Here is a 24,238-nt window from a genome sequence, read left to right as displayed (position 1 = left end):
GCATTTGTCAAAAAATGCTGTCTTGAAGAAGCAACTTGTAGAATTGAGTCAAACATAAGTAGATTTAGCTGGGAAACAAACAGAAAACATTCATAAAAACCTAACTGAGACACTCCATGTTTTTCTTTGGAAAATATATATTTGTTTCACATGTGACATTTTTTAAAGGCTACAAAAAGGGATCTAGCTTGCTTAGACTCTGTAGTCAAGTCTCTTTTTTTGTTGTTGTTTTTGGTTTTGTTTTCTTTTCTTTTCCAGACTGGCCATTATGCCAGACCTTAGAGATGAGTTTCTTACCCCTTTCTATTCCATCTTCTCTGCTCGTATCACTTTTACTTGCTTCTTGCTGCCATTCCTCATAATTTGCGGCACTCCTCCCCAGCACTTACTCAGCTGAACAGACTGTAAATTGCTAATCTCCAAATTTATTGCAGGAGAAGATGGCACCATTGGCTGGCAGTAAGCTCTTACGCTACGGCTTATGCAAAGTATAGCAAACACTGGCTGGCTGTTGTGCCCTTGTGTATCGATCTCAAAACGCACTATAGAGAAGACTACAGGTAAAATCTGTAAGCTGTAGGAGATTTTTGCCATTGGGTCAAAGTAGTATTTCCTCCTCCCTACACAGAGATAATTGTCAAGGATCACAAAGGACTACGTCATATCATCTGTAACAAACACTTCAAAGTGCACCCCTCCAAACCCTTCAGTGTTGCCGCCAGCTAAACCTCATGCACAGTGTCCCATGCCTCTGTGGTTAATTGGGATTTCCTCCAACAAAAGCAAGCCGGGTCAGCAAAGGGCCGTGCTTTGCACTTTGTGCTGCAGTGAGCGAGCCTGGGAGCTGGCTGCCCGGGTGGCTTCAACTGACTGCGCTGGCTTCTCTTGTGGGGCTTTGCTTTCTGCCAGGCTGCTTCTGGAAAGCTGTTGAGTCTGTTAGACCTATTTGCCTTCTGAGCTGCCTCATCTCTTCCCCGCAAGCGTCACACAGGCAGCCTGAGATCTATCTATTGTGCTTCCAAAGATTGCCCATCTATTTTACTGGTCATTAAAACTTAATGCAAAGATTTCCTTTCAGCAAAAGAAAAAACAAAAAAATAGGGACAGAGCACTCCTTTCTTTTAATAATGCTGTCTGAGTTTACCAGCTATGCCTAGACGCTTGGTTTCACAGCCACAAATCAAGAACTCAAATGCCCATAGCAAACATGCACATTTCCCTAGGACATTGCTCTTTCTTCCTTTTTTTTTTTTCCTTTTTCTGTTCTGCACAGCAGGAGTGGGTGGCATAATAGTGGATATTGGAAATAAACTCTTGAGCAGTGGAAGGGCCATCATTAGTGCTGACAAAAGCAGCTTTTGAGGCTGAGCCAAGATCAAATAAATGAGAACTGGTAGGAGAAGCTGTCGCGTTTATGAACAGTTTATGAATGTGAGGTTCAAGTTACCACTTTTTTGAATCAATTAACTTTTGTGATACGCTGTATAGACGGGCCCAAGCTCAGGATTTCCTTTTGATTTAAGCAAAGATACTTTTGTTCTGAATTGTTAATTAATTCTCATTGGGTGGAGCAAGAGGCTTCCCCTAATTTACTTCCAAACTGTTTAATTCCAGTCATCGTTGTCGTTTCCCTCCCCTCTTTCACAGCACTTCCACACCCTGCCTTCCCCACCGACAGCACCTGGCCTGCCATCCCACCCCAGGAAGACAGGGACACACTGATCATCCCCTAACACTAACTGCTCTTTTCCAAAGGGGAGCTGTCACAACATACCTGCCTCCAGAGCCAAAATGTGCACTGACCGCAAGGACCCTCCTTTCACCTTCATCCACGAAAAAATTTAATTAATCTTTCCATATTGGCAGCTGAACATCTCCTGAAGAGAAAAATAAACGTTAATTTCCAGAGGTAATTAACAGTCAGTGAATGAGACTAAAGGGCTTTCATCAAAATTACCAATCAGCTCAAATTTGAAGAGATTCTCTCCTCCTCATTGCTTCATCTCATTCAGCCAGTCCTGCTGAATTAGTGCCTAATAGAGTCTCAGACATATTCATATGCTGTCAAATTCCCATCCTCCCAAGGAACTGTCCCTTTCAAATGGTAATATGGAGGGCGTATGATGTGCTCTCGTTGCTATTTCGGATTTAACAGCTGGCTGCATTGCACCAGCGGTAGCTGTGGAAACTTAAATACGGGATGTGCGTGCCTGTGTGTGTGTATACGCGGATGTGTAAACACCTACTTTTTTGCAAATTATACCCTGTATCTTAAATAGCGTTCTCTTAATAGCTCCTTGCAAGCTACTTCACTTTTTAGACCACCACAGTTGTAGAAGGAGAAAGCACAACAGCTTTACAGCAACCAAGAACAGGTTCTCTCCCCAGGCTCTGCTCTGCTCTTAAGCCAGCCCCTGCTCAGCACATGCCTAAGGCCAGTCCTGGGGTGCTGGTGGCCCTTACCAAGCTGTCCTAAGGATCTTTTCAGAGGACTCTCTCCTTAGCAGGCTGCAGGATGGCTTCAGGGAGTTGCCTTTGGATGTCCTCAGCACAGCCCATACACACCTAGTATTGTGTCCAGGCAGAGAGGTGGCTGGTTTCAGGACGGTAGAGAGAAAGCAGCAGTCTCCCTGTGTCAGTGCAATGTAAATTTTTGGTTTTTTTCCCTCCTTCAGCTTTGTTAAATATTTTGAGCCTGAGCCAGTAAGCCGTGGTGTTTGGAAGGAGGCTCCCACTGCTTTCGGTTGGATCTGGCCCTCCAATCCGGAAATCTTAGGGGATCCTGTGGGGACAACCAACAAGGAGAATTCCTACTAAAGCCTTCCTGTGTGCTGTACCAGGGCACGTCTGCAGACCGCACTGGATGGGCACAGAGCGTGACCTCTTTAACAATACACATTACATGAAAGCTAATAATTCTGGCCAAAGCATATTCAAACTAGGATGCTTGAAGCAAAACTAATGCATTATTCACTGCTTGTTGGGAATACAAGAACACACAGATAGACATCTGAGCCTTGGGCCTTTTCTGAGATGTACTGTACACTGCCTTAATGTGCTTATGGCAGTACAGTTACAGATCTTTCGTTACTAATATTATTTAAAAACTTGTCCTGTGATAAAAAACAAAACAAAAAACAAAAAACAAAAACAACAAAACACAAACGTATGCACATTCAACTTTGATTTCTGGCTGTATACAGTGATAAGAGATGTTTTTAATGCTATATTAATTTCCTTGCTGGAAAATATGCCCTTCCTCTACCTGTAAATTAAATTAAACAAATATTTGGTGAAAGCCACAGGGTGAAAAAGTGCAGAAATTGCCCATTTCCCAGTTGGAAGCTGAAGACAGTTCTGAACAGAACACCAGCATGACCAACTCAGACACAAAATGTAGACCCTGCTAAAGTAATGCTTCTCAAACATACAGACTGTAAAAGAAGGACAAAATATATGTTGCTTTGCATGCTCAAGATACACGAATAAAATTATTTGGAAAGCATTTCAATCATCATTGTGCAGAAAACCATGCTGGGATTCACCTAACTGTACAGAGACAGTCTGTAATATTGATACCTGACTCTGAACGAATCACCCTCCAATCCCTCTGTGGTCAACAGAAAAATGCAGACACTTGGGGGAGTGATTTATCTCTTCCTAAAGTAGATGTGTAAGAAAGGTCAAATGGATTGCATCCTAAAAGTGCCTATTCCTCTCCGCTGACCATAAAGGTTGAAAAGAGTGACTAGCACAGATGTAAATTATAATGCTGGAGACATGAAGCCTGTGGCTTGATGGGGGATGTTAAAGTGTACCCCAATGGCCCTGCTGGCCACAGTAAAAAGGTCTGCAGGACAAAGACAGTACTCCTCCTTCTCTCTCCAATGGCAGATTTCCAGGTTTTCATCGGATGGGAATTTCTGTTCAGAGGCATCATGCTGTATATCAGCTGAGATGGTGCCATACACTCAGATCCAGCTAACTGGATCCCAGTGGCAGTTTTGCAATGTATGGCTCATCAAAATAGACCAAGATCTAATCCTAGATGGTCCTGAAGTGCATGCACAAAGGCATATTGACAGACTGCACAACTTTTCCATGGCAAGTTCTCTCTACAATTTTACAAACATCTCGTGCAGGCTTGACATGGGACCCACCTGGAAAACTGACTGAGCTGTAGAAAGAAACGTAATGTATTACTTCTATTCCAGATTCTCACTTTTCGTTACCTTCTCTGTGTTTTATCTTTAAATAGCCACATATAGTGACGTACTAGACTTACCTGTGATACCGTTGATCATCTCAATAATTGCTTTCAGGATAATCAAGCTACAGTATGATTTCTAATGAACACTCATAATTGGAAAAAAAAAAAATAAAAATTGTGAGAGGAGTGTTACCTGGAGCCACAGTGCTTGATTTCAATATTCCTGAGTTTATTCAGTGTTTGATTCCCAAAGCAATACCTAAGAAGCCAGTACCCCAGTTTCAGATGATCTCAGAAAAAGGCAAAGAATCAAAAATCACCAGGTATTATGGTCACATACCTGGAGCAACAATGCTGAGCGTGGTGATTTGTTATAATGTCACTAAAACCCCTTGATATATTTAGCAAGTGGTAATGGTAAAGGTTATAATTCCTCCGAGGGACGATAGGGATGAAATAAACCACAAGGGTCAAGTGGATTATGACCTCATGAAAACTCAAATAATGGAGATGGAGCTTTATAAACTTCCTTATAATAGATAATGGCTTGAACAATTTTAAAGCTGCTTAGTGCTCAATTTAGAGCAGTCACAGGCTTCCTATTGTCCATATATTATTAGAAAAACAAAAAACAAAAAACAGAAAATTACTTCTGCCACTAGAAATCCCATCTGCTCACAATTCCCATTTTGCATACAATGAGCACCTTGCTGTTCTCTGAAAGCCCACAGCAGCACAGGTGCACCCATCTATCAGCTCTCCCTACCCAGCACTTACAGTGTGAGTGCTTACATGGAATTTGTGGCTCTGATTTAAAGCTTGTAGCGTATCCTGGATTGGCATATTAATAACCACACCTGGCAGCATTTATTTTGCTGCCGCACAGCATTGTCACAGCATCAAAGAAAAGGAAGATGAATAGTGCTTCATGCTTTGCATCCTTCGCAAAGGGAAATGGCAAGAGCCCATCAGCACTGGCAATACATACAGTCCATGCAAATTCTTTCTCCATCATTCTCTCAGCCACCTGACCTCACAGTGAAGCTCACACATGTTCAAAGTGCATCAAGTGTGGAGCCCCCCCATGCACCTGAGCAAGTTTTACTGCATGAACACTGCGACAAGAGCTCAGGCAAGCCAAAAGGCTGGACATGCGTGCTGTAGAGTTTTGTGAGCAAATGCCTAATAAAAATCCCCTCTCAAAATCATGGAGCAGTGCTTGAGGCCACACAATGCCAACCTCCCCAGCATGGAGGTGACATGGCGTTTACGGCTGTGTGACAGCACTGGGGATGGCAGGGCTGCCACAGCATCGACCTGAGATGTGAGTGGGGCAATCAGCCATCACTGACAGAGGGATCTGTGATTGATTTTAAATTAAGGTCACTGTCCCCGGGCCACAGCTAGATTTGATTACTTCTGTCACATTTTAGAAGGGTGAGACAAACTTGTTTGCAACCATCCCTCCAGTGACTCAACACATGATGATGGTTTTCCAGTCGGGTTTGATGTATCCAAATTCCACAACGCACCATGGGCCATTGTGCTGCTGGCATGAGCAAGGCTCTTCTGTAATCTTCTGTAAGGTCTGGGTAATCAGTAACAGCTTCTTACCAGTCAGAGCTTCAGCACCAACACCACCACCTTACCTAAGGACACAAGCCAACAGAACAATGGTTCTGCATCGACACCTACAAGCGACGTCACACAGTCCGTAGTCAAATTCATGGTAGTGTTGGATAGTACCAGATTATGTCAGACAAAACCCACCTCTGAGAGGTGTAAGCAGGCAAATGGAAGCTGCTGACGGACACAAGAAGGGATAGCCAGGGTCTTCCCATGCTGGTGAGCAAAGAATGTCCAGCTGCAACCAAGCAGCACTGTTGGGAAGATGCAGAGGAGCAGCAGATGTGGAATCCTGTGATGCTACAGAACTTAGTCCTGACTTAACCTAAATTCCTACAGCAATGAGGAAGCCACATATCTGGAGCATTTGAGATGACAGCAGGCAAATGGCTGTAAGTTATACCACAGGGGACACTCCTACCCTCTTTGGGGAGATGGATGAGGCTGATGACCCATTAAGGTTTTTTTTTTTCTTTTAGAAATTCCTGGGATGTCGCAAGTGCACGTGCTTTCTTATTTCTTAAGTCATTATCTGTTTGATCCAGAACCAAGGGTTTTGCAATGCACATTAAACCACAAGAGGAAATCTTGAGCAGTTTGTTAATATCAGCAGCAATCCAGATGGAATTACCATCATCTCCTGCACTCGGTCGAGGGCACATGATGTAATACCAGGCATGGATTTAGCTTAATGCAGCGCACCTTCCAATAAGCTACTGCAAAGGGGAAAAAATGCATGACATCAAAGAAAGCAATTTAAAGAGGACAGATCCATCTTAAGGCCTGCGATATGATGGGGAAACAGAGATAAAATGAGGAACGGGGAGGCGGAATGCAAACGGTAAAAGGGTAGAAAATAAAGGGAGCAGTTAAAAGAACCCAAAAAGCAAGCAGGAAATGCCCTCGACGGAACCTGGCACCGCACAAGCGCCCGCTCCAGCCCACCTGCCCCTCTCCCGGGGCCGCCCCGAGGGCATGCGCGGCCCCGCCGCCCTACTCCTCCCTCCGCCGGCGGTCGTGCGGTCGTGGGCGGAGTCTCCCCGCCCAGCCCCGCCCCTCCCCGCCCGGCCCGCCCGCCCGGCCCCGCCCCGCCTGCCCGCCCGGCCCGCTGGGGAGCGGCGCGGGACGCGGTGCCGGCGGCCGGGCAGGGCCGGGCAGGGCAGGGCACGGCGCGCGTCCCCGGCGCGGGGCGGCGGCCGGGGCTGGCGCGGGAGGTGGCGGCTGCGCCCTGGCCACGGCGGCAGAGGCGGCGGCGGCGGGGCACGGAGCCCGGCGCGGGGCTCCCGCAGCCTCCACCGGCGGCCGGAGGTAGGTGCCGCGGGGCGGGGCGCGGGATGAGCTGCGGCGGTCCGCGGGCGGGCGGGCGGCCGGCGGGTGACAGGTTGGCCGGGGCGGCGGCCGGGCTCCCGCGGCCCTTTTGCCGCGCGTTGCGACGGCCCCGGTGCCTCGGGCGGCGGCCCCGTTCCGGCCCGTGACCATTGTCTCCGGCGGCGCCGGGCGGGCGCTGCGGGGCGGGCGCCGCCGGGGTCAGGGCGATGCGGTGCGGGGCCGGCGTTCGCGGCTTTGTGCCCGCCGCGGGGCGGCCCGGTGGCGGTGACAGCGCGGCTCCGCGGGGCAGCGCCCGCCGTGCCGAGCGTCGCGCTGTCAGCGGCTGCGGGGCGGAGGGCCGCCCGGGTGCCCGTGGCTGCCCGTGGGCAGAGCGGCGCTGCCCGGCTTGGCCGCGGACCGCCACCTGCGCTCGGACCCGAGCGCCGCTCCGAGCCGCGCGGTGCCGCCTCGCGCTTCGGGGGCTGCTGCTGCTGCTTCTGGGGATTTTTTGGCCGGTGTTCGCAGAGGGTGCTCTTCTCGCTGGAAATCTGTTTTTAAACAGCGCCCGCGATGCAGGTCTTAAAATATACGCGTCGTCTGTCGGGGATGCGTTGTTAACGCGCGGAGGGTGAGCGGTTACCCTGAATTCTTTAGGGATTTTCCATTTAAACTCGGCGAGCAAATCTCGGTATTTTTTTTCCTAGCAACCTTGCGCGTCATTTATCGCTCGCGAAGTGACTGAACGTGTGAAGTGAAGCTTCCCCCACACATACGCCGCTGATTGGAGTGTTTCGGGCATGGCGTTAGTGTGGGATGGAAAATCAGCGCGCTTCCATCTCTTCCCGGTGCGTGTATGGGAATTAGGAGAAGCTTCCCCTGGCTGGAAACGGCTGCGGGTTGCAGCGGTTAATGGGGACCCGGCTGCCCCGCACCACTGTGCCCCGCACCGCTGCCCTGAGGGCGGTACTCTGCGGTGAGCCCCGGCGAGGCGCTGGGATCTCTTTCAGCCCGCGATAGGAAGCCCGACCTGAAGAGGGGATAAATGCCAGTATTAACTCGAGAGGGATATCGAGTGCCCGCCCGTAAGCTGGGGTCGCCGGGTGCTTGCAGCGCATGGATGGCATTATGGGTGTAATAAAGGTGCAGGTAGCTCCAAGCATGCCACTGCTCAGTGCAGTTGGCATTGGCTGCCAGCTGGCCAAGCAGAGCCTGCAGCAGCGTGTGTTACTGGGAAGAGATGCACTTGCATGTAACAAAGGCGCTTGGCTGATCTCCTGTTTGAGGAACTAATTCTTCAAAAAATCTGCTTTTTGGCTCTGCAGCACCCCGGGTTCCCCTGCCTTTGCACCCTTCCTCTTTCTCTGTGGTTGCCCGCACCAGGCTGGGCACTGTGTAGACACAGCAACCCGTTGGTGCTTCATTCCTCTCTAATCCCATCCTACCCCGCTAATCGCCTCACCAAATCTTTGACGTGAGGTGGTAAGGACCAGGCGTAGTGTTCCAGCCCTGTGTCAGGTTTGGAACATCCCTGGCACACGTGGTTGGGAAATAAAAACTGTGGCTTGAGGGTAGATCCCGACAGTGGGAGGGAGAAGCAGCCAGAAAATGGCACCTGGGGCGTTGCTGCAGAGCCAGCTGTGCACGGGGAGCAGCGAGCGGAGGTGGGAGGGTGCAGCTCCCTTGGCGTAGCAGCAGGGTTCTTATTTTAGCGTGGAAGACGGCCAAAGATAAGGAGCGGTTGTCATCCGGCTGCTGGGAGGACTTGTGGAACAACAACAGAAAGCTTTGTGGAGGTGGAAATGTTTTCATGCGGGTGCTAAAAAAAAAAAAAAAAAAAGCAGATAACCTTGTGAGTGATGGACTTGCCACATGAAGCTGGTGGTACAAGGTTCTTCCCATAAAAACCAGAGTGATCCTAATTAAGCCCAGATCCCGTTAAGTGACGCGTGGCTTTATTCATTTCAGATGTTTCTAGGTCCTAGAGATGGGGCCAAATGTGAAGAGTTTGATGTGGCAGAGAGTTTAACCCCAATTATTTTGACATAAATCACGTGATTGTTACAGTAGCCAAGTACATGTGATGGGTGCCCCCGAGCTGCTGAGTGAAAAATGTGTATATATTTTAAAAATTTCCATGAAAAAAAATCTATAAAGACCATTAGAGACAGTGCCTGCAGGTTTGCTTGTAGGACACACAGCTGAAATGGGGGCTTCCCAGAGCTGGCAGCTGTGGACGGAGCAGATAAGTGGTCTCCTTGCAAAGTTGGGCTGGGAAAATTATCTGGGGAAGTGCTGGCTTTTCTAGTTGGGGTGGAAGGAGCACGTTGAGGATGCACGGTGCTGGCTATGGATGGCTTCACTTGGAGGTCAGGCTGCCCTGGGTCATGTTTCCAGAAGTGGCATCTGCGGAGATATTTTTGGTAGCCTTTCATATACTGTCCTTTGAAAGAAGGTGGTTTCCTTTTTCGTTTTGTTTTGCTCAAGCCTTTCTGAATTATCTCAGAAGACACCAGATTTCAAAGAGGAGGTAACTAGCTTTGTGAAAAGTTCTAGACTTTGAACTATCACTGGCCTTCCTCTGTTCCCCCCTGGAATTTCCTTTCCAGTTTTTTTCCAGTGTTGTCCATCTTTTCCAGGGCGCTGAACAGCCCAGTAATTTGGCCACTCTGTGTAGGAGCCACTTTGTCAAGTTATGTAGCGTTGCTGGCCAGTTCTGGCTTCCTTCCACCTTCCAGCAGATCTGCCCACATGTACAGCAGTCACATAACAGTGCTGTAATATGGGTAAGAAGCAGGCTGACCTCTCCACCCTAGTGAGTTTCAGTGGGGTTGTTGGACATCTGAGGCTGTAATTCCCCATCCAGTTAGTGCAGGCTGGTTTTGAACAGCAGTTTGTCCTCCAACACCTTTGTTTGCTTCAACCTTTCAATTATGTTTCTGCTTTTATTGTGACATGGAAACAAAGAGGCCGCAGAAATACGGTGGCTACCAGGAGGGCCAGGAGAACAATGGCTCTCACGTGCTCTGGCAGACGGTGCATTTTTGGTGGCAAAGCCAGGTTATTTGGAGGAGTGCAGGTCTTGCATTCCAGTGAAAAATAATTCATTAGCAGCCATAGAATAATCACTTTGCTTCAAAAAGGCACTCCAGCTGCATTGCACCAACTGTTCTTTTTCAGCCTCTGAATCCTTAATGACAGTAGTAGCTAATTTCTTTTTCTGTGTTTTTCTAACTGCAGCGTCCTATTTTCTCCGAGTTTATTGAGAAAATAATAGAAGTCATTACATAGCTACTTGTCACCTTTCAGAGAAGAAAACTTCTCTCTGGTTGAATAGCCAAATTAGTTATTTGGTGACCGACTGGAACAATAGCAACTTTTTGTAGCTCATCAGTTATTCATCTATGCTTGCTGAATAAACTAATTAGTTAGAGGAGTGTCACTTAACTTATGGTCCATGAGTATCAGAAGATGATGAATAAAATACTTGCAGACAGTATAGCAATTGCACATGTACATTGTGTTGCATTCCAGGAAAAAAAGAGTCATGAAGTGACAAAGTGAGTAATGTGTATTCATTCTATATTTTTTTTTGTTTTATTATCTTTGAAAACTTATGTGACTGCACTGCATGAAATTGTTCTTGGTTTAAAAAAACAGTTAGGTGATTCTTTTGGTTGAAGGAAAGATAATGAGGAGCGTTGAATTGAATGATGTAGAAGGGCAGTGAGAATAGAAATGTGAAAAACTGAATAAAATGTAGAATATTTTTGTGTTTATGATGCACGTCTTTCTGCTGGTTGGTGGTGGATGGCTTGATCTGGACTCACACGAGGCCGTCGCAAAGCAAAAAGGAAGGGTAATGCGTTGTTTTTTAGTTAGGGTTTTCCTAGCCAAGCAGCCAGGCATCGCCACAAGAATAGCAATCCTCTCCTCCAGCCTTGGTGATGGATGGCCTGGAGGCGGGAAGGTGGCTCGGTCAGGCAGTGAGGTGGGGCGGAGGCCTGCAACCCTGTGGTGCCTTGCTGAGAGTGCCAAGAGTCAATTAAAATGGATGTACAAATAGCTGCCGCTGTGCTTTTTTACAAATAAAATCTTATCTACTTCCCCGGGGGAAGAAGAAGAGAGCTATCGTGCTTTGTTTGAAAGAATCTGGTGTGTGGTACCGTATTGTGCGGTACACTCTTTGGAGTCCTGGAAGAAAGTTGAGGCAGGGACTGAGCCCAGAAGCCTGGCCTCTGGGGAAAGTTATGCACAAGCTCCACTGGGAAGTGGTTGGATCACAGGACTCAGCTTGAAGGAACAATGGCTCTGTAGCCCTGGATAGTCTCCTGGTGGACAGCAAAGGCTGCTTGCTACCTAGGGGAGAGCATGTGCTATGTAGGTGCATGTGCCCAGGCCCGTGCTTATTAATTTAAGCCTGTCCTAGAAGAAGGAATGCAGAGAAGAGCCCTGCTGTTGTAGTCATGAGGTGCAGTTAGTTCATCCCTGGGGTCAGGTGGAATTGTCCCTCTGTTTTGGGTATGGGAGGACCTCTGTATGGTGAGGGTGGATTCACAGGGCCTCTGTGATGGAGGGAACTGAGTTCTGTGTCACAGCTCTTCTGCGTTGGACAGGCAGGATACGTCAAAGGAAGTTGTGCTCCGATGGGGTTCATGGTGTCAACCTCGGTATCTCGTATCCCATCCAGCCATTATATTAACCAGCAGTTCAGCTTAACGAGGACTGCTTGGCCAAGCTCCAGTTGTGCTGGAGTTAAAGGGATGTTGGTGGGTGGAAGAAAGCAGTGGTAAGGAATTATATCCCTGCTCACTGAGGGAATGCACTACCCTCTCTGGTTTGGATTTGCTATCTGAGTCCTTAAGTGATTTATTTAGTTACTTATTTATTTTTAAGATGCTCAGGTAGCAGCCGTGGGCCATCCCTTCCGTGTTTTGTCGTGATACCATCACTTGTGTTTTAGGATATGTTCTGGCTGTCATGGTAACTTCCTGTCTTCCAGAGAGAATCGTGACACCGGTGGGGCTAGCCCAAGTGCTGCTAGATGCCAAAGAAAAGAAAGTGAAAGCAGAGCATTGTGGTAGGCCACAGTCCTCACATCCACAGCATGTATTTGCAAAGCTGGCTATGGCGTGGAGGGACTTAACACAGCCTCCCAGCCCCTATCCACACAGCATCTGACCCCGAAATCGTTAAGTTGGAAGATGAGGGGAATGCTGATCACGAAGGGGCTCTGGACAGCATGGCCAAGATGTCCAGAGCCCCTTCGTGGTCAGCATTCCCCTCATCTTCCCCTCATCTTGCTGGAGAGGCTTGTCAACACTCCTGCTTCCTGTTTGCTTTCTGGCAGGGCTGAAGAGCTCTTTGCTTTGAAGCACAGAGGCCCAAATACTTCAGGGCTCAGTGCTTCTGAAACTGCTTTTCTTGAGGAGAGGTGCCACTGAACTTCCAAGGAGCTGAGATTCTCTTATGTTTAAAAAGGAAGGGGGTGTTTCTATTAGAGTTTCCTGTTTTGAACTTAGTTACAGAAGGATTGTCTTTTTGCATTTTGTATTGTAGATGTAGTGCACTTATGTGGATTATTTTCATAGTTATCTTATTTTTATCTGTTTTGATTTGTGCAAATAAATCTTCCTGTTCTATTTGAGGCTGCTGCTTTAAGGAAGTCTAAGTAAGGTTTCCTGTCAGGAATGGTTCAGATGTGGTTGAATCTTGCCCTGGGGCAGGAGAATGGCTCAGACAACTTATCAAGGTCCTCTTCAGAACCTTTCCTATGGTTCTAGGCAGTTACCAGACAAAATACATTTGTAGTAAGTTGTTCTGGTTATGCTGATAGGATTTTGCTGAAGCATTTAGCATGGGTACTTGTTTATAAAAGAAATAATAGCTAATTGCACTATAGTTACTGTGCTGAATTTGACAAATATCTCTTAAAATTACAGAGGAAAACAACTGATGTTACATTTTCAGACTAACAGTATGATATGGCTGTGATTAATTTTTCCAGGAGCTGTGTGGTTTTTATATCTGCTTAAGTGTATTAACATTTTAAAAGGTCAAAGGTAAGCTTTAAAATGGATGCCAAATTAAGATGGATGGGAGGAAAATGACATTTAGTTCTTGTTACTGCATATTGTTTGAATTTGACCAAAGGCAAAAACAAAACAAAGAATCACCCTCCCCCCAGAGAGGCACAGATGCACATGAACACTCTGTCCACCTGACATCCCAGCATACCTGCTCCAGGAAAACCTTAGTGGTGCAGGCAGATCCTCACCCTAACGAAAAATTAGTGGTCTTTGCTTCCAGATGGTCTAAGTACTCTGCAAAGCCTCTCTTTTAACTAATGTGAGCGAACTCTCTAAATAAATCTAGCTAAAATATTTATATTAGGAAAATATGGCTCATGTGAACCATAACCACGCTACCATTTCCTGCCCTTGCTGTGTTTGAGATGACGGCTTCACCACGGAGAAGGGACTGTGCTCACAGTGCTCTCATCTGTCTCCACACAGCCCTTAGCAGACAAAGTCCTTCTGAAATAAAAGAAAAAAACAAAACAGGTTGCAGTGGGAACGGGTCCTCTGCTTCGGTGGGAACAGAGCATGATTAGAGCTGCTGTATGGAAGGAACCAACGCACTCTGATTTTGGAGAAAGCAGTATAGCTTGCCAAGAGGACCGAATCTGATTTATGCCCGTCGTTTCCACTCTTGCCCTGAAATTAGGTTTAGGACCTAGGCTGCGATGCACCATGGCTTGGGAATTTTGGCCACTCCATTATTTGAGGGATCTTTTAAATTCCCTCCCTGCTAATGATAAGTCATCCTAAGCATCCCTTTCAGGTGCTGAAGACGTTTGTCTGAGGTTCTGACAAAAAAGAGAGGAAAAATGTGTTCAAGCTCTTGGTTCTGCTGTGAAAATGTATTTTTCATTTCAAGCTGAACCTATTCCTTCAAGGCCTTGCTGCCTTCCGAGTGGAACAAACAACATGCTTATTTTTTTTTTTGTTTTACCAAGAAAAGGGGGAAGAAAAAAAAAGTAGTCCTTCAGTTGCTCAACCTAAACATTTCTTTCTGTTTTATGGTTGGTTGTTTTTTCAGCTTGGCCACTGTAGCAAACAATTTCATTATTTGCATAGCTCTAATTGCAGTGATTAAACAAACACAGCAAATGCTGACCCTTCGCAGAGCCTCATCACAACCCCGCAGCCAACTTCGTCTGTGTTTTTTCCACAGGGAAGGAGGGAGGGTGGAGTGGCTTTGTGCTAGGCTGAAAAGAAATTACCGACGCTTATTTATTTATTTCTCTTCCCTCCATACCGTTAACGCTGCCGACGTAGAGCAAGAATAATTTCACCCATCCTCTTGCTGGCAGATTCAGCAGTATCACTGTGGTGTGAACCTGATACAGCTGAAGAACAATCGGGTTTCAAATAGCTTGCTCATGTGTTACTTCCAGGCTGCAGCCTCCCGTGCCTTCATTAGAATACTGCGTAGGATTGATACTCTGCTAGCAATACTGAAACTAACTCTAAGGGCTCGGAAGCAAACGTTTACACTTTCATTTTCCATTGTGCAGATGGCAGGCACCCTCACACGGGGTTAAGCAAAATCTTAGCTGGCTGCAGTTCCATCAAATTGGAGCAAACAATTTTTTTGGACATTTTTTAATGACATTTATTTATAGCAGGTAGAGCACAGGCGGCTGCTATTTCTCAGAGTGCTGGAAGAATGTTCTCCAGATGGTGCTTACTGTTTATGCTTTTATTGAGTTCACTTGAACACAGCAGCACTCTACACAAAACACGGAAAATTGGAAAATAAAAACAATTATGTTTTTACAAAGTGCCATGTTATTTGCTGAAATGTCTTATTTGACTGATGAGAGATGCTTCAGGGAGGCGTGGGGGATGATGCCACTCGCACAGGCGCTCACTGGAATGGGTGCAGGCATCTTCCCAGCTTGAGGGGAGCTGCCACTCTTCCCCACACGGTGGGTTTTACACTGCTGCTGGTGATACCTTCGTACATGTGCCTCCCATTTCTCCAGGGCTATGGGTGAATTTAGGAAGGGGGTGATGATAGCATTGCTGTGATTGAGTTTTCCCAGTCTGGGGTGGGAGAGAGGTGAGGCAAAGCCGTCCCTGAGCCCTCCTTATGCCACCATTCCCCTTGGCTTTCAATCTCCATGAAAAGAAACGTGTTGAGGTCTTCTGCTGGTCCAGGGTGAAAGCAGTGGGCTGGTGCCCAAGAGGAGCAATGTGATCCATGGCATCTTTATCTAGCAGTGAAGTTGTAGATCCCCACACCATCCAGTGGTGGGTGTGCTCTTGCTGTTGTAGAGAAGACTGGAAGCTTTAAATAAGAGAATGTGGAATTTTAAGAATATTTTCTCATTAGTAATACTTGGAACAGTTTTCAAAAATTGTTTGTTTTTTTTCTCCATTTCTTCTTAAGAAAGCAAACAGGCTGATCATCAAAGTAGATTTCAACAAGAGGGGGAAAAAAAGCCTTTCAGTAAATATTTCTGGCTTCTGTTAGCAAACAGAACAAAAAGCCAGCAACAGTCCACAGCACTTCAGGACAATTATTCAACCAGCAAAAACCCTCTCCAGTTTAAACTTTCAAATTGGATGCAATTATTATTTCTTTGTGAATGCAAGCCTTCAGTTTCCTTTGAAATCCAGTTTCAAGCCATCAGTACGTTCAGTGAAATTGAATTTCAAGAAATGAACACGTGAGCTGCCATTCAACCTGTTTTTGGGGGGATTTCTTAGCTAAATGGTGGTGCGGTGCTGCTCAGCGCTTCGATTTCTCTCCTCTTGTGACCCAAGAGACAGCCCTTTTCCAACCCGAATTCTTGCTACATCAGCTACATGCTGTTTATCTTCAGCTGCTCCCTTGGCAGTTATTATTTCTTAATGTGTTAATTGTAGTTCCTGGACCCCAGTGTGTGAGCATGTGTAATGTTCACTGTAATGACGCCGATGCGTTCTGTAGTTCCTGGAATTGCAGAGAGAAAATGTTGCATTTGTCCCAGGCACAGGGCATCCAGTAAGGGAAACCAATTACAAGAATTCAAATAGCATAAAAAGAACAGTGTGGGTAATTGGGAGGAGTACGCAGTGAGGCTTGGGTTTGATTATTTTTTTTTTTATTCAATTATGGTTCCAACTAGTGGTCTTGCTTTGTGTGATATATATATATATTTTAATTAAAACTTGAATTATGTCCATTGCTTTCCACCTTTTAACAGTATTTCACTGTGAATTCATTCCTAATAGTGAGTAGTCAGGGGTAAAGAATGGCTTTGCTGAGCGATGGGGACTGTTAATTATTAAAAAGAAACCTACGGATTTAAAACAAATTAGAACTCATTAAGACGAGGTCTGTTTCCATATAGACTGGCTGACATGGAGGAGCACATCTGTGAGCCTGGAAAATGGCACTTTTTAGCCAATGCATCCCTCACAGAAGTGCACCTGTGCTGCAGGGTCGCTGCTGGGGCTCGTCAGAGATCCCAGCTTGGATTGGTTTTTGCTGTCCAAATCTGGCTGTGACTCAAGCTGTTTTTTCTTAGGGGCTTTCTGGGGAACTTTGTGGAAAATCTCAGGGGTTGAATTGATTGTTGGACGCCGTGTACATAACTATGTACTGTTGCAGCCTACTTTCCTGAAATTGTTCGGTGTCCACAGGAAACTCCTAATAAAGAGAGCAAAAGGTGACGTATGATAAGCATTTGAGAATTTAGTTTTATGTTTCCATATGGGCTTTGCACCCCAGGATTTGCTGTCAGGCTGAGATATCCCTCGCATTGTCAGCAGCATCACTGGTAGCGGCACACTTGCATGGGGAGAAGCAGCACCACCATTCTGCTGGCTAGGAATCAGCAATAACATTTTGACATCTGTGCAACAGTTTAAAATGAATTATTCAGCACACAGATCGTGCTTTCAGAGCAGCCAGCGCATCTCTGCCCGTTTACTGCTGTCAGTCCGTGATGGAGATGCCACTGGTGCCAGTGGGAGCAGAGCACATGGGCTGGGGGTAGGTTTTGGCCTATAGCCTGGAACAGCATTTGACAGCACCCCTGCAGAAAACGAAGGGAATAATCTGTGTCGCTATTGACAAAGACCTGAGATCATGATGGTGTGCTGTTCTCTTGGAGTATTTTAAATACATTCTGAAATAAAGGCCTTAAACAATTAGTTATAATTTGGGCTGTTCAGGTTAAGCTCCAGAGAGTGAAGGATGAGACTGGTGCATTGCGTGTGAGTCCCCAGATCCACGAGCATCCTGTGCCCTCTGGGAGCACACCCAGCCACTGCCCTGCAGCAGGTCAGGGCAAGCCCCAGTTTCTGCCAGGCCAGGGACTGGTGTGAAGGAGTCACTGATGCCTATCAGCAGAGAAAATGTGTGAGAGCTGCAGCGAAAGCAGTATCGGATTGGGAAAAACACGGTGAGCAGCAGTGAGAATGCGCTTTGGGGAGTCGCAGATGGGGGAGGCTGGGAGGAAGGACAGAGTAGCTGAACAGGTCTGTTTGAGACAGGCTTGTGGGAGCAGAGCTAGGCATTTAGCTTCCTAATTCAGCACAGTCCTCTGAATTAAAGTTGCATATGTGTTGCGAGTCTGGCATCTGTTATTTCACAAGATGCCTGTTCTCTGTAGCTGCATTTTAAATATAAATGCAGAACACAGGATGGTAAAGTTCAGTGCAGTAGGTTATTGGTATTTCCTTGCCTTCCTTTAAGTACTGTGCTGTAGCTGTCCACTGATGATTTATTTAGTGGGCAAAAATTTGGGAGCACACAAATATTGCATTGCATTATGCAGCAGAGTCAGCAGCCTGGCATTGTCTCTGTTCATGTTTGGGTGATGGAGCACACAGGCTGCCCAGAGGCTGTGCAGTCTCCTTCTTGGAGGTCTCCAAGAGCCACCTGGCCAATGAGGCCTGGCACCCTGCTCTGGGTGTGCTGCTGGGGCAGGGGCTGGGCCTGATGGATGCTGAGCTGCCTGCCAGCATCAGACATCCTGTGATCTTGTGATTCTTCGGGTGGCCAACTGAAAACCCAGCCTTCCCATTTTCTGACCATACATGTGTAGCAAATAACACCCTGCCATGTAAGTAGCCCAGTACTGCACTTGGAAAGGAAAGACATATTATCCAAGTAACTATAAAACAAATGGCTAGCATGCATTAAATTTCTCATGCAGGAAAACAGATCTATAGAGAAAAGACACTTAAGCACATAATGAAAGTTAAGGAGATCCTTATGTCCTATTGAAGTCAGTAGCATTTAAGCATGTACTAAAACCTTTCCTGAAACAGGAACATGTACAGTGTAGCAACACAACAGCTGTAAGGCTGATGCTGAAGGGCCCTGAACCCCTGAATGTGCATGTATTTGTAGCCTTACTATCATCATCCTCAAGAGCTCTGCCAAGAGAGAGAAATTATGATGAATACCTCACATCTCATGATGCCCAGGTGCAACTCTTTTGCAGGAGGTGTGCTATGCTCGCCTGGTTGCTTGGCACTAGCACTCCTGTGGCTGCCATTTCCAGCAGTGTGAACTGGTGCCTGGTTCTGTACCGTCATGCAGCCAGCACCAGATGCATGTGGGTATGTGCATGTCATGCTTCTGTAATGTCTGTGCTGGCTTTCTGTATGTCTGCCATCACCGAGCACCTGTACCTCTTTTCTATCTTTGATCTACTCGCCATCACTGTGCTTCTGGGAGGCAGATGAGTGTTCTCACCCTTTCGCAGGGAGATAGAAGAGGCACAGGGAGATTTTAAAAGTTTTTGTCACATCCACGTGGAGGCACAATGGGGGACATTCTTCCAGGCCCTGTATCTGTGGGCACTGGGCTCTCTGAGGGTTGCTCAACCTCATGTGATAAGCTTGTGGCAGGGGACTCGGAATGTGCAAGGACCATGGAGGGAACCTGCTTTGCTGCTGTGTGTATGAGCTGGTGAGAAACCAGGGATATGCAGAAGACCAAAAAGAAAGGGAAAGAGGGTAAACATCCAAAGTAATATATGTATGGGGGTGAAGAACACTACGTGCTTTTATTGCCACTTGATTGGAAGGATGTGTGCAGCTTGTGAGTATCCATTAATTAGTGGTGCAGTTGCTCTGTGCTGGTATCACTAAAACCTTAATGGTACGTGGTACAGGGCTGTGATTTCTTCCTTTTTCCACATGCCCTTGTGAAGATGCTGTCTGTCAGTGCAGTGCCTTGTGAACAGGGTATGCCACTGTGCCTGATTATGTAGCAAGAGGACTGTAAAATCCTTCGGCAGTTACCTCCAGTGTTATTTTTCCTTATAAAAGGTCTTTGATATGCAGTACTTTCTTGCACACACAAAGTCTTCAGCGATTTTCTTTCTTTTGCTGAAACATGCTAATTCTTAAAATGGCTCCTGCGCAGGCATTGCCTGCTGCACTTAGTGCCTGCAGTGCAATGGGTTAGCAGCAACAACAGCAAAGGCTCTCCTTCATTTCCTTTATATGCACATCGTGCAGCTTTTCAAACAGTGCATCAAACAACACCGACTGGAAATTTCCAGGCCCATTTCCTGTCTGGTGCATGCTCATAAAGCAGGATTGTCTGTACAGTGCGTAGCTGCAGTACTGCAGAAAGTCAATAAAGAGCTGACCATCTCACCTCTATCAAAAGCAGTTGAGAAGCCCTGCCTCATCTGCCTTATTAAAACCACACTTGACTCCTGCAGAGAGACATAGCTGGAAACCTCGAAGAGAAAGAATAAAAAGGAGGCAGAGCTTGCAGTGAGTATTCTCCTTCTGGGTCTTGCAGTAAGGTTAAAGAGTATTTATTCTAAAATGGACCGAAAAAAAAGCAGATTCGTGAAGGTCTTTGTGTAAGTGTGGGCATACTGCTTGAACCTCCGACTCTCCCGTATTCAGTACGACACAGAGATGAGATGATTCGTTATTGCAGCAATGAGTAGATTGAAATAGCTCCCTGATGGATTTGTATTTTAAGTGTAAGGATGTGGATGCATATAGATGTGCATGTGTGTATGGACTTTATCTTAGCAAGAAAAGGCATGCTGTAGAAATAGGTACAGGAGGTAGGATTTGTGCTGCAGAATGTGTTTCAGTATGCACTTGAAAGGCCGCTTATTTTTTAATTTCTTATTTAAGAGTAATCGATTGAATGTTTGCCAGGCTTTCAGTAGGAGCCACCAGGAGTCCCTACCCCCACCTTCCCAGGGCCTGATAGCTTTTTCTCACCTTAAAATGGAAAAAGAAAGAACTTTAACAGAAAGATCATTGCTTTAGCTTAATATAGTAAGATTTCAGAGATCGAATTTTCTGATAGTAATGAAATGAACCATGAGTTGTGCCATGAATTTGATTGCAGTTAATTAGATTGGTGAGATGCTCAACAAATCTGGCCCATTATCTTTAGCCTCACCTACTTTGGGTTTGTATGAAGTAGTATTCTTTTTATATAAATATGAATGTATGTATAGTACGAAAACCTGTCTGGCAGCTCAGTTGTTTGGAACAATTACTGTCTGTGAGTAGTTACTAATAATAGCGTTGGTGGAAACGCTAGTGTGCTGCTGACCATTAATCCCACTGTGTTTATTGCTTTGGTGGCACAGGCTTGGTTTGCCTTTTCACAAGGAAGAATACAGCTGAGCATTTCAGCAAAGAGACATACACAAGCTCTGTCCTGCAGCTTTTTCCAGTTCTCATTGATCTTAATGAGACTAGTCATATGAATAGGAGCGACTCGTGTCAAAAAGGATTTTTTGGCTGAAACTCACAATTTCTATTTGTTTGATGTGCCTCCGCAGGCTTCAGAGTGAAGAGCTCCTGTTGTTGCTTTTGGCAATGGGGAATAGCTGCAGAGTAGGGTGTCCCACAAGATGGTCTCGTTGTCTTGCCTTTGCTCTTTATGCAGTCTACTCCTGTTCAGCAATTAATAAGATGGAGTATTTGGTGATGGAGAAACCTACTGGCTTGAAGCTACAGCTAACCAGGAATAGCACTGAAGAGCTGATCGTGTTGGGGGAAAAACAGAAGGAGGACTGTGCCACTGGGGAGATTGGCTCTCCAGGGCAGTGGACATGGCCCCAAGTTCAGGGAGAGTCTGGACAAAGCTCTCAGTCAGAGTTTAATTTTGGGTGGGCCTGTGGGGAGCCAGGGGTTGGACTTTGTGATTTTTATAGGTCTCTTTCTACTTGGGGTATTTGATGAATTTGTATGATTTGACATGCAGACTAGCAGTTGGTGGGTGGGAGAGCACCCATCAGAGGTAGGAGGTGTAGGTACGGCGGGCCCTGGAGCTGCCAGGGATTGTCTCCTTGTTTGACTGTTTCTGCTGTGCCCAGTGGGTACCCACTAAGGAAACAGGGCAGGCTCTGCCCATTACCTGCCAAGCCCTCATCGTGAAGGGTGCTGCATCTCCCCCATTGCCACCACCTTGGGATAAGTCAGAGGCATCGTGTGTGATGTTTCTCAGGCAATGCTATCTAGAAAGGAAACAATTTTACACATCAGCAGTTTTTTATGATTAATAATATTATCCTGCCTTAATTGAAAAATGGGCTGGGGCCCTTAAGAAAAAATTAAGCTGCAGGAATTAGAATCTAACCTCTTTATGATGAATGTGTATTTTTACGCGCCACATATTGCTGTCAGTGCTTTTAGGAATAATAGCGTAGTATATTGTAATAAAGAATTGTCCCGTGTTGTTTGTAGTTGCGTGGCACCATTCTGTCTGCCTGACTTGACTTTAAGAGCTCGGGTAGAATCCATGTGAGGGTGCTGAAATCCTTTTAGAGGGAATTTATGTACAAACAGGAGAGCAATGTGTAGTCTCCAGGCTTCGCTATCAGTTGTTATTGCTGAAAGATATTCACAGGGAGCTAATGCCAGACATAGCATTAGCTATCTTCAGCCTCGGTGTCTTTGTGGAAAGTTGGTAATAAAATGAGAGAGGGCTCCCGTCGGCATGATTCTTAAACATCAGTGAATCATCTTATGCAGCGAGGCAGTTGCTGCTGGGGTGAGTGTGTGCAGGGGTCTTTGTGAGCCACGTTCTCTACCAAAAGAGGTAGAGGGGGAGGGAGCAAACCTGCTGCTGTCTAACCTGGCATGGAGCCACGGCTGCCTTCCCCATGGAGAACCACAGCTTCAGCAGCAGCTGAGGGGAGAAGATCTGAAAGCAGGTAAATGTGGGAGATGCGAGCGTAGCACCTTGAAATACAGACACCATATTCCCCCCACCCAGAGCTTTCAAATACTCCCGTCAGCTGAAATACTGCTAACCCAAACATTCGAACATGATGAGTCAAATCTCCCTGGAAACCAAGCAGAGAAGAACCCGCATGTGTGGAGTCGCTGGTGCTGGTGTTTGTCTCCGACAGACAGCATAGAAGCTCTCCTCCTCCACCTCCTTCTTCCTCGGGGACACAGCAGAGCGGTAAGGAAGAAAGGCCGGGCTGGCAGCGAGGCAGAGGATCGTCAACTGTGGGATGCTCACCCAAGGGCTCCGCCAGGATGAAAGGTCTGTGTGGCTACCCCTGTCCTTTGTGTTTGGGCCAGCATTGCTATTAAAACAGACCCCGGGGAAGTGTGTGTTAAGGTGCTTCCTTCCATCCCTCTGTCCTTTTCCCCCCTCCCACCCTCATCCTTTTCGTCCCTGGAGGAAACGCTTGTCTCTGCCAAGATCCTGCCTCGCAAAAGTAAACAACATGAAATTACAATAAAATGTTGTGATTTGCTGGGCTGACGCTCAGGAGCTGCACAGTTACGAAAAGAGTCTTCTATAGATAGCCCTGTGAGAAATAAACAATCTTCCATCTTGAGTGGGCTTCAGATCCGAGCACAAGGGCAGGGCGGATGAAGAGCGAGGGATTTCTTCCCCGAACCGCAAGGTCCTTAGGAAGTTTATATTGCAGCAGCTGTCGGCAGCTCTGACATGTTGGTGGTTGGCCATCACACAGTACCACTGATATTTGGAGCTCTGCACGTGTGCGTGCTGTTGTTGCTTGATGTTTTAAGACCGGGTCGTGCACTGAAATGCCCGAGAACAAATAATATGAGCTGCAACTTGTTTCCTCTGGGGTTCTTCCAAATAATTCAAACTACAGCAACCCTAAATGGAGGTGTAATCCCCGGGAGATGAGCTGCCTTGGAAGCTTGCCAGTTTAGCAGGCTGGGTAATCTGCGCTGTCATCAAGATTTGAGGATTAGCTTTAGTGAAGCTAGTTGGCTTTGACATTTCATTAGGGAAGTTTTTAGTAGTTTTTCATCCTCTGTAAATATATAATGAATATTATGCTGTAAAATATAGATGATGCAGTTTTGTTACCCTTATACCTTTTAATATTCGTGCAAGTTGAGGCCGGAACTGCAGACATCTTTTATCTGCTGAGTATTTTTTAAATCATTGCTTGTTTAGGAAAGACTAACTGAATCAAAGGCTGATTTTGTAAAGGATCTGCTTCCCCCAGTGCTAACCAATAAATTTTCATCTGGGTAATTTAAGTTACCGAAGTGTTATCTCCCAAAGAAGGGATAAAAGCAGACACTACTTATCCTATAATCTGAAAATATTTTGAGAAGTGAACTGGAATATCAATAAAACGGCTTATCATCAAGGTCTCACAAGAGCAGTAGAGGACATTTGTTTAAAAATCAAAATGCTAAATTTAGAGGAATGGACGGGGCTCGTGAGAAGGGAGTGTGTACAAGTGACAGTGCTGTAAATTGTCTCGAGGGTTCAAGGGACTGGGGAAGGACACCGTGTCCTGAAGTCACTTGTTCCCAGCAGAGATGTCTCTGCTGATAAGAGCTGGTTGTTGTTTGTGATGACAGTGATCGAGGAGGACAAGGTAGAGGCTCACCCATAAGCTCCTGCAGCTTTTTTCAGAGCAGGGCTGTCGCCTGCTTTATTTATCACTGCATGAAGCGCTCCAAGTTTTTTGCCTGCTGCAGAGCACGGGTGCACATCCTCGGAGCTGCATTTGCCGTAATGCTCTTCCAAGTTCTTCTGCATGTCTGTGCCCATGGGCACCATGGTACTTCTGGGGAAGGCCAAGAGGGGTTCATG

The 24,238-nt window shown here is 46.4% G+C and overlaps 1 protein-coding gene across 3 annotated transcripts in view; it reads left to right on the top strand.

The window, feature by feature from the left end:
- The first annotated feature begins 7,031 nt into the window (after positions 1 to 7,031).
- Positions 7,032 to 24,238, top strand: part of RAI2 (retinoic acid induced 2) — a 32,266-nt gene continuing 15,059 nt past the window's right edge. The window contains exon 1 of one of the 3 annotated variants that reach the window (XM_048948883.1): positions 7,032 to 7,144. The gene's annotated coding sequence lies outside the window, so the exon portion shown is untranslated. Of the gene's footprint in view, positions 7,145 to 7,643; positions 7,990 to 14,168; positions 22,691 to 24,238 lie in introns of those variants that run through there. The other 2 variants (XM_048948900.1, XM_048948891.1) reach the window with 2 other exon arrangements.

This window comes from Lagopus muta, chromosome 1, assembly GCF_023343835.1.
Source record: "Lagopus muta isolate bLagMut1 chromosome 1, bLagMut1 primary, whole genome shotgun sequence".
NCBI lineage: Eukaryota > Metazoa > Chordata > Aves > Galliformes > Phasianidae > Lagopus > Lagopus muta.
Note: the sequence above shows the minus strand (reverse complement) of the source record. Positions and strands in the feature narration are given on the sequence as shown.